The sequence below is a fragment of the Hordeum vulgare genome, chromosome 7H, assembly GCF_904849725.1.
Source record: "Hordeum vulgare subsp. vulgare chromosome 7H, MorexV3_pseudomolecules_assembly, whole genome shotgun sequence".
Lineage (NCBI taxonomy): Eukaryota > Viridiplantae > Streptophyta > Magnoliopsida > Poales > Poaceae > Hordeum > Hordeum vulgare.
In genome coordinates, this window is record NC_058524.1 from 600,590,678 (window position 1) to 600,602,348 (window position 11,671).

Below are 11,671 nucleotides of genomic sequence, written 5' to 3' on the forward strand. Positions count from 1 at the left end.
ATATGGGTCCTTTTCCAAAATCCAATGGGTATACTCATATCTTAGTTGCTCTTGATTACGTTACTAAGTGGGTAGAAGCTATTCCCACTAGAAGTGATGATCACAACACCTCTATCAAGATGCTCAAAGAAGTTATCTTCCCTAGATTTGGAGTCCCTAGATATCTAATGACCGACGGCGATTCACATTTCATTCATTGTGCTTTCCGTAAGACGCTTGCTAAGTACGATGTCAACCATAGAATTGCGTCTCCCTATCACCCTCAGTCCAGTGGTCAAGTAGAGTTAAGCAATAGAGATATTAAACTAATTCTGCAAAAGACTGTCAACAGGTCTAGAAAGAATTGGTCTAAAAAGCTCGATGATGCACTGTGGGCTTATAGAACTGCCTATAAGAATCCCATGGGCATGTCCCCATACAAAATGGTTTATGGTAAGGCTTGTCATTTACCTCTTGAGCTAGAACATAAAGCTTATTGGGCAATCAAAGAGCTCAACTTTGATTTGAAACTTGCTGGTGGGAAGAGGTTGTTTGACATTAGCTCGCTTGATGAATGGAGAACTCAGGCATATGAGAATGCCAAGTTGTTCGAGGAAAAGGTTAAGAGGTGGCACGACAAAAGGATACAAAAACGTGAGTTCAATGTAGGTGATTATGTCTTGCTATATAATTCTCGCTTAAGATTTTTTGCAGGCAAGCTTCTCTCTAAATGGGAAGGTCCCTACGTTGTTGAGGAAGTATATCGTTCCGGTGCCATCAAGATCAACAACATGGAAGGTAATTTTCCGAGAGTGGTAAATGGTCAAAGAATAAAGCATTATATCTCAGGTACTCCCATAAATGTTGAAAGCAATATCATCAATACCATAACTCCGGAGGAGTATCTAAGGGATGTTTATCAGCCTGTTTCAGGCTCCGAAAACAAAGAGGTATGTCATTCGGTAAGTAAACGGACTCCAAAACTTTTCCAGTAGGAAATTTTCTCCGTTTTGGAATTTATGAGAAAATAGAAAAATATAAAGCAGTCGAGAAAGCGCACGAGGCGGCCACGAGCCAGGGAGGCGCGACCTACCCCCCTGGCCACGCCTAGGGGACTAATGGGCACCTTGTGTGCCTCCCGGACTCCGTTTTCTTACGGAGTACTCCTTCTGGTCTGGAAAAAAATCATTATATATTCGCCCGAAAGTTTTGACCCTTGTATCACGCAGTATTCCTTTGTTTTCGTTTCAAGCCTGTTTTCTGCCGCAGATTTAGAGCAAGGATGTCTCAAGAATCTGTCGGGGAGAACAATTTCCCTCAAGTCCATGAAGAAGTAGATGCTGATCTAAAAAGAGTAGAAGTCACGGAAGCCAGGGACAAAGTTAAGGAGAAGAACCAGGCCAGGGATGAAGTTCAATCTATGTTCAACAAGGAATAAGTTGAAGGAGTTGATTTTCTCCAACCCTACCTCCACCTGCTGTCTCCATCCTTGATTGAACTCTTGAGGTTTTGTGAAACAACTCGTGCTCGCAATACTTGTCTCACTTGTGAAGTTGTTTTGCTGGAGAAACATATCAAAGATCTCCAAGGTATAAATCAAAGATCGATGGCCCTCTTGGAATCAAAGGTTGCAACAACTCCACCACCATCACCTCCAAAGGAACACAACTAAGCATTGGTATGGGCAATCCCCTTGGTTTGTTCCAAGCTTGGGGGAGTTGCCCCCGTATCGTATCACCATCATATCTTTTGCTTTTACCTTTGTCTTAGTTCGTTCCTTTTCAGTTTTATTTCTTCTCTAGTGAAATAAAGTCTTTAGTGTTTAGTTTTGAGTATTTTCTTTGTGTCTCCCCCGATGTATTCGAGCTCGTGAGCCATATAATAAAGAGTATCTTAGTTAAGGGCTTTGCTTCATGCCTTGATAAAAAAAATGAGAAAAGAACAAAAGCATGAAAGATCATGTAATGATCTTATGGAAAGTGGTAGCTTCACATATAAAAAGTATGATGATTGAAACTTGTTGAGGATAGACAAACATAGACCCTAGTCATTGTTGCAATTAATAAGAAGTAATAAGGAAGCAGAGGTTCACATATAAATATATCATCTTAGACATCATCTATAATTGTGAGCACTCACCAAACTATTACATGCTTAGAAGTAGATGTTGGACAAGGAAGACGACATAATCAATTGTGTTTGCTTGGTTCCGAACAATATTATATGACTAGAGATCCCTTAGCATGTGACGATTGCTTCCACCTCATATTAGCCAAAACTTCCGCACTAAGTAGAGATACTACCTGTGCATCCATAAACCTTCAACCCAGTTTTGCCATGAGAGTCCACCATACTTACCTATGGATTGAGTAAGATCCTTCAAGTAAGTTGTCATCGCTGCAAGCAATAAAAGGTTGCTCCCTAAATATGTATGATCTATTAGTGTGTGGAAAATAAGCTTTGTACGAACCTGTGATGAGGAAGAAATAAAAGTGACAGACTGCATAATAAAGTTCTTTATCACAGGAGGCAATATAAAGCGACGTTCCTTTACACTAAGAGGTTGCACATCCAAACCTCAAAAGCGCATGACAACCTCTGCTTCCCTCTGCGAAGGGCCCATCTTGTACCTTGAATTCTTGCCCTTGAAAGAGTCATGGTGATCAACACCAATTCCTTATTCCGCCGTCATCTTGGTAAACATCATATGCTAGGGAAAGATCTATATTCATATGTCAACTTGGAGATAAGTACTCATGAATTATTATTGTTGACATTACCCTTGAGGTAAATGGTTGGGAGGTGAAACTATAAGCCCCTATCTTTCTCTATGTCAAACTTCGATTTCATGAGTACCACGTGAGTTGTAGCAATTGTAGAAGACAAAAGGATGATTGCGTATGTGGATTTTCTTTACAAGCTCTTATTTGACTCTTTCCGATATTATGAAAAATTGCAATTGCTTCAATGACTATGGACTATTGGTTGTTACCTCTCGGTAAGGTTCTTGATCCATGCTTTACATAGTGAAGGAATTATCACTTTGGCTTAAGAGCCTATATGATATATTGCTATTCTATGTGTGATCATGATGCCCTCATGTACGTATTGCGTTTTATCAACACCTTTATCTCTAAACATGTGGACATGTTTATTGATCTCGGCTTTCGCTTGAGGACAAGCGAGGTCTAAGCTTGGGGGAGTTGATACGTCCATTTTGCATCATGCTTTCATGTTGATATTTATCGCTTTATGGGCTGTTATTACACATTGTGGTACCATACTTATGCCTTTTCTCTCTTATTTGCAAGGTTTACCTAAAGAGGGAGAATGCCGACAGCTGGAATTCTGGACTGGAAAAGGAGCAAGTTTGAGACCCCTATTCTGCGCAACTCCAAATGCCCTGAAAATCAACGTGGATTTTTTTGGGAATATATAAAATATACTGGGCCGAATAAGTGCCGGAGGGGTGCAACCACGAGCCCACGAGCCTGGTAGACGCGGCCTACCCCCTGGCCGCGCCTAGGGGGCTCGTGGGCACCCTGGTGGCCCACTGGCTTCCCTCTTCTGCTATATGAAGGGTTTCGTCCGGAAAAAATCAAGGAGGAGCTTTCGGGAGGAGTCGCCGCCGCCACGAGGCGGAACTTGAGGAGAACCAATCTAGAGCTCCGGCAGGACGATCCTGCCAGGGAAACTTCCCTCCTGGAGGGGGAAATCGTCGCCATCGTCATCACCAACACTCCTCTTATCGGAGGGGAGTCATCTCCATCAACATCTTCATCAGCACCATCTCCTCTCCAAACCTTAGTTCATCTCTTGTAACCAGTCGCCGTCTCGCGACACCGATTGGTACCCGTAAGGTTGCGAGTAGTGTTGATTACTCTTTGTAGTTGATGCTAGTTGGTTTGCTTGGTGGAAGATTATATATTAAGATCCATTATGCTATTCATTACTCCTCTGGTCATGAGTATATCCATGCTTTGTGAGTGGTAACTTTTGTTCCTGAGGACATGGGATAAGTCTTGCTATAAATAGTCATATGAATTTCGTATTCGTTCGGTATTTTGATATGTTGTATGTTGTCTTTTCCTCTAGTGCTGTTATGTGAACGTCGACTACATAACACTTCACCATATTTGGGCCTAGAGGAAGGCATTGGGAAGTAGCAAGTAGATGATGGGTTGCTAGAGTGACAGAAGCTTAAACCCTAGTTTATGTGTTGCTTCGTAAGGGGTTGATTTGGATCCACTAGTTTAATGTTATGGTTAGACTTTGTCTTAATTCTTCTTTCGTAGTTGCGGATGCTTGCGAGAGGGGTTAATCATAAGTGGGATGCTTGTCCAAGTAAGGGCAGTACCCAAGCGCCGGTCCACCCACATATCAAACTATCAAAGTAACGAACGCGAATCATATGAGCATGATGACAATTAGCTTGACAAATTTCCCATGTGTCCTCGGGAGCGCTTTACCTCCTATAAGACTTTGTCCAGGCTTGTCCCTTGCTACAAAAGGGATTGGGCCACTTTGCTGCACCGTTGCTACTTTTGTCACTTGTTACTTGCCACGTTTCATCTCACCACACAACTATCTGTTACCGTTAATTTAGTGCTTGCAGTTATTACCTTGCTGAAAACCGCTTATCAAATCCTTCTCCTCCTTGTTGGGTTTGACACTCTTACTTATCGAAAGGACTATGATTGATCCCCTATACTTGTGGGTCATTAGAGATGAACTTGGGTTTGGAGAGGAGATGGTGCTGATGAAGATGTTGATGGAGATGACTCCCCTCCGCTGAGAGGAGTGTTGGTGATGACGATGGCGACGATTTCTCCCTCCGGGAAGGAAGTTTTCCCGGCATGATCGTCCTGCCGGAGCTCTAGATTGGTTCTGCTCAAGTTCCGCCTCGTGGCGGCGGCGACTCCTCCCGAAAGCTCCTCCTTGATTTTTTTTGCCGGACGAAACCCTTCATATAGCAAAAGAGGGGTGCCACTTGGCCACCAAGGTGCCCACAAGCCCCCTAGGCGCGACCAGGGGGGGTAGGCCGTGCCTACCAGGCTTGTGGGCCCCTGGTTGCGCTCCTCCGGCACTTCTTCGGCCCAGTATTTTTTATATATTCCCAAAAAAATGATCGTTGATTTTCACGGTGTTTGGAGTTGCGCAGAATAGAGGTCTCAAACTTGCTCCTTTTCCAGTCCAGAATTCCAGCTGCCGGTATTCTCCCTCTTCATGTAAACCTTGCAAAATAAGAGAGAAAAGGCATAAATATGGTACCACAATGTGTAATAACAGCCTATAAAGCGATAAATATCAACATGAAAGCATGATGCAAAATGGACAAGCCAAGGGGATTGCCCATACCAATGCTTAGTTGTCTTCCTTTGGAGGTGATGGTGGTGGAGCTGTTGCAACATGGGTTTGATCCTCCATCTTCCAAGGCATAGGTGCTCCATCATGGAAAGATGAACGAGTCTCCGGAATCCTCAAATCTGTAGCCAACCGTATTGATCTAAATCTATACTCATACTCACAGTTTTGATTCTTCATGTCATAGATCTGGGCTTGGAGATGATCAATTCTGTCATAGAGCCTGGAGAGGTGCTTCCCGATGTCGTTGACATCGATCTTGTGCTTGTTTGTGAACTCCGTGATCATCATGTGGTTGGCGTTGAGTCCACGCTCCACCATCCCTTGGCACTTGAAGACTTGTTGCTCCATTGCTTCGAGCCTTGCCTCCACGCTTCCGGTCTTCTTGGGCCCCTCAACATCACGGATGTGCAACATCCCCTCACGCATCTCGATAGATTGAGGGTGTTGGAGCACTTCCGTGAGGTAGGGATTGATAACCTTCTCGAAGATCTTGTCCTTCGGAGCTTTTGGGGAAGCCATAGCAATCTAGATCTGCAGCAGAAACAGGCTCAAAACGAAAACAGAGGAAAACTGCGTGATACGGAGGTCAAAACTTTCGGGCGAATATATAATGATTTTTTCCAGACCAGAAGGAGTACTCCTCAAGAAAACGGAGTCCGGGAGGCACACGAGGTGCCCACAAGCCCCCTCGGCGCGGCCAGGGGGGTAGGCCGCGCCTCCCTGGCTTGTGGCCGCCTCGTGCGCTTTCCAGACTACTTTATATTTTTCTATTTTTGCAAAAATTCCAAAACGGAGAAAAATTCCTACTGGAAAAGTTTTGGAGTCCGTTTACTTACCGAATCACATACCTCTTCGTTTTCGGAGTCTGAAACAGGCTGATAAACATCCCTTAGGTACTCCTCCGTAGTTATGGTATTGATGATATTGTAGGGGAACGTAGCATAAATTCAAAATTTTCCTACGCATATTCAGATCTTCCTATGGAGAGACCAGCAACGAGAGAGGGGTAAGAGCATCTTCATACCTTTGAAGATCGCTAAGCGGAAGCGTTGCTAGAACGCGGTTGATGGAGTCGTACTCGCAGCGATTCCGATCTAGTGCCGAACAACAGCACCTCCGCGTTCAACACACGTGTAGCCCGGTGACGTCTCCCGCACCTTGATCCAGAAAGGAGGAGGGAGAGATTGTGGAGGAACTCCAGCAACACGACGGCATGGTGTCGATGGAGAGACGAGGTCTCCCGGCAGGGCTTCGCCAAGCACCGGCGGAGAGGAGGAGGAAGAAGAGCAGGGCTACGCCGAGAGAGAGGGAAAAACCGTGTGTCTCAATGGCCAAAAGTGCCCGATATATATAGGAGGAGGGGAGAGGGGGTGCCACCCCTAGGGTTCCCACCCTAGGGGGTGCGGCAGCCCCCCAGATGGGAGGTGCGGCGGCCAGAAGGGGGAGGAGGGGGTGGCGCACCATCTGGTGGGCCTTAGGCCCACCTGGCCTAGGGTTTGCCCCCCCTTTTCTCTCCCTTGCGCTATGGGCTGAGTGGGGAGGCGCACCAGCCCACCTAGGGGCTGGTTCCCACCCCCACTTGGCCCACCTTATCTCCCGGGGTCGTTGCCCCCCTTCGGTGGTCCCCCGGGGCCACCTCCGGTGGTCCTGGTACGTTACCGGTGATGCCCGAAACACTTCCGGTATCCGAAACCATCCGTCCTATATATCAATCTTTACCTCCGGACCATTCCGGAGCTCCTGATGACGTCCGTGATCTCATCCGGGACTCTGAAAAACTTTCGGTAACCTCGTATAACAATTCCCTATAACCTTAGCGTCATCGAACCTTAAGTGTGTAGACCCTACGGGTTCGGGAGACAGGCAGACATGACCGAGACACCTCTCTGGCCAATAACCATCAGCGGGGTCTGGATACCCATGGTGGCTCCCACTTGCTCCACGATGATCTCATCGGATGAACCACGATGTCAAGGATTCAATCAATCCCGTATACGATTCCCTTTGTCTGTCGGTATAGAACTTGCCCGAGATTCGATCGTCGGTATACCTATACCTTGTTCAATCTCGTTACCGGTAAGTCTCTTTACTCGTTCCGTAGCACGTCATCGTGTGACTAACTCCTTAGTCACATTGAGCTCATGATGATGTTCTACCGAGTGGGCCCAGACATACCTCTCCGTCAGACGGAGTGACAAATCCCAATCTCGATTCGTACCAACCCAACAGACACTTTCGGAGGTACCCGTAGTGCACCTTTATAGTCACCCAGTTACGTTGTGACGTTTGATGCACCCAAAGCACTCCTACGGTATCCGGGAGTTGCACAATCTCACGGTCGAAGGAAAAGATACTTGACATTAGAAAAGCATTAGCATACGAACAATACGATCTAGTGCTAGGCTTAGGATTGGGTCTTGTCCATCACATCCTTCTCCCAATGATGTGATCCCGTTATCAATGACATCTAATGCCCATGATCAGGAAACCATGATCATCTATTGACTAACGAGCTAGCCAACTAGAGGCTTGCTAGGGACACATTGTCATCTATTTATTCACACATGTATTACTGTTTCCTGTTAATACAATTATAGCATGAACAATAGACGATTATCATGAACAAGGAAATATGATAATAACCATCTTATTATTGCCTCTAGGGCATATTTCCAAGAGTCTCCCACTTGCACTAGAGTCAATAATCTAGTTACATTGTGATGTATCGAACACCCATAGCATTATGGTGTTGATCATGTTTTGCTCGTGGAAGAGGTTTAGTCAACGGGTCTGCAATATTCAGATCCGTGTGTACTTTACAAATATCTATCACTCCACTCTGGACATGGTCCTGGATGGAGTTGTAGCGGCGTTTGATGTGCTTCGTCTTCCGGTGAAACCTGGGCTCCTTGGCTATGGCAATGGCTCCAGTGTTATAACAGAAGAGTGTCATTGGACCCGACGCGCTTGGAACCACTCCAAGGTCGGTGATAAGCTCCTTCATCCAAATTCCTTCATGAGCCGCTTCTGAAGCAGCTATGTACTCCGCTTCACATGTAGATGCTACCACGACTTCTTGCTTGCTGCTGCACCAGCTCACTGCCCCACCATTCAACACATATACGTATCCGGTCTGTGACTTAGAGTCATCCGGATCTGTGTCAAAGCTAGCGTTGACGTAACCCTTTACGACGAGCTCTTCGTCACCTCCATAAACGAGAAACATTTACTTAGTCCTTTTCAGGTACTTAAGGATATTCTTGACCGTTGTCCAGTGTTCCGTACCGGGATCACTTTGGTACCTCCCTACCAAACTGGTGGCAAGGTTTATATTAGGTCTGGTACACAGCATAGCATACATTAGAGAGCCCACGGCTGAAGCGTAGGGGACAGAACTCATCTTCTCTCTATCTGCTGCCGTGGTCGGCGACTGAGTATTACTCAATCTTATACCTTGCAAAACTGGCAAGAACCCTTTCTTTGAGTTTTCCATATTGAACTTCTTCAATATCTTGTCAAGGTATGTACTTTGCGAAAGACCTATGAGGCGTCTCGATCTATCTCTATAGATCTTGATGCCTAATATGTATGCAGCTTCTCCAAGGTCCTTCATTGAAAAACTCTTGTTCAAATAGGCCTTTATGCTCTCCAACATCTCTATATTATTCCCCATCAATAATATGTCATCCACATGTAGTATGAGGAAAGCTACAGAGCTCCCACTCACTTTCTTGTACAGACAGGCTTCTCCGTAAACCTGTATGAACCCAAACGCTTTAATCACCTCATTAAAGCGAATGTTCCAACTCCGAGATGCTTGCACCAGCCCATAGATGGAGCGTTGGAGCTTGCACACTTTGTTAGCACCTTTAGGATCGACAAAACCTTCTGGTTGCATCATATACAACTCTTCCTTAAGATTCCCGTTAAGGAACGCTGTTTTGACGTCCATTTGCCAAATTTCATAATCATAAAAGGCGGCAATTGCTAACATGATTCGGACTGATTTCAGCTTCGCTACGGGTGAGAAAGTCTCATCGTAGTCAACTCCTTGAATTTGTCGAAAACCCTTTGCGACAAGTCGAGCTTTGTAAACGGTTACATTACCGTTCGCATCAGTCTTCTTCTTGAAGATCCATTTATTTTCTATGGCTCGCCGGTCATCGGGCAAGTCCACCAAAGTCCATACTTTGTTCTCATACATGGATCCTATCTCGGATTTCATGGCCTCAAGCCATTTGTTGGAATCCGGGCCCGCCAACGCTTCTTCATAGTTCGAAGGTTCACCGTTGTCTAACAACATGATTTCCATCACAGGGTTGCCGTACCACTCTGGTGCGGAGCGTACCCTTGTGGACCTTCGTGGTTCAGTAGTAACTTGATCCGAAGCTTCATGATCATCATCATTAACTTCCTCTTCAGTCGGTGTAGGCACCACAGGAACAACTTCTTGCGCTGCGCTACTTTCCTGTTCGAGAGGGGGTGTAATTACCTCATCAAGTTCTACCTTCCTCCTACTTACTTCTTTCGAGAGAAACTCTTTCTCTAGAAAGGATCCGTTCTTGGCAACAAAGGTTTTACCTTCGGATCTAAGATAGAAGGTATACCCAATAGTTTCCTTAGGGTATCCTATGAATACGCATTTCTCCGCTTTGGGTTCGAGCTTTTCTGGTTGAAGTTTCTTCACATAAGCATCGCAGCCCCAAACTTTAAGAAACGACAACTTAGGTTTCTTGCCAAACCATAGTTCATACGGTGTCGTCTCAACGGATTTAGACGGTGCCCTATTTAAAGTGAATGCTGCAGTTTCTAATGCGTATCCCCAAAATGATAGCGGTAAGTCGGTGAGAGACATCATAGATCGTACCATATCTAATAAGGTGCGATTACGACGTTCAGACACTCCGTTGCGTTGCGGTGTGCCAGGCGGCGTTAGTTGTGAAACGATTCCACACTTTCTTAGGTGTGTGCCAAATTCGTGACTCAAATATTCTCCTCCACGATCAGATCGTAGACATTTAATCTTTCTGTCACGTTGATTCTCAACCTCACTCTGAAATTCCTTGAACTTTTCAAACGTCTCAGATTTGTGCTTCATCAAGTAGATATACCCATACCTACTCAAATCATCGGTGAGAGTGAGAACATAACGATAACCACCGCGAGCTTCAACGTTCATTGGACCACACACATTAGTATGTATTATTTCCAATTAGTCGGTGGCTCTCTCCATTATTCCTGAGAATGGAGTCTTAGTCATCTTGCCCATGAGGCACGGTTCGCATGTGTCAAATGATTCAAAGTCAAGAGACTCTAGCAGTCCATCAGTATGGAGCTTTTTCATGCGCTTAACGCCGATATGACCAAGGCGGCAGTGCCACAAGTATGTGGGACTATCATTATCAACTTTGCATCTTTTGGTACTCACACTATGAATATGTGTAACATCACGATCGAGATTCATCAAGAATAAACCATTCACCAGCGGAGCATGACCATAAAACATATCACTCATATAAATAGAACAACCATTATTCTCTGACTTAAATGAGTAGCCGTCTCGCATTAAGCAAGACCCTGATACAATGTTCATGCTTAAAGCTGGTACTAAATAACAATTATTAAGGTTTAAAACTAATCCCGACGGTAGATGTAGAGGTAGCGTGCCGACAGCGATCACATCGACCTTTGAACCATTCCCGACGCGCATCGTCACCTCGTCCTTGGCCAGTCTCCGCTTATTCCGCAGTTCCTGCTTTGAGTTGCAAATGTGAGCAACAGCACCGGTATCAAATACCCAGGAGCTACTACGAGCGCTGGTAAGGTACACATCAATAACATGTATATCACATATACCTTTAACGTTGCCAGCCTTCTTGTCCGCTAAGTATTTGGGGCAGTTCCGCTTCCAGTGACCCTTTCCCTTGCAATAGAAGCACTCAGTCTCAGGCTTGGGTCCGTTCTTTTTCTTCTTCCCGACATCTGGCTTACCGGGCGTGGCAACAGCTTTGCCGTCTTTCTTGAAGTTATTCTTACCTTTGCCTTTCTTGAAACTAGTGGTCTTGTTGACCATCAACACTTGATGCTCTTTCTTGATTTCTACTTCTGCAGACTTGAGCATCGAGTACAACTCGGGAATGGTCTTCTCCATCCCTTGCATGTTGTAGTTAAGCACAAAGCCTTTGTAGCTAGGTGGGAGAGACTGGAGGATTCTATCAATTATAGCATCATTCGGAAGTTCGACTCCAAGTGAAGTCAGACGACCGTGTAACCCAGACATTTTGAGTATGTGCTCACTGACAGAACTGTTCTCCTCCATCTTACA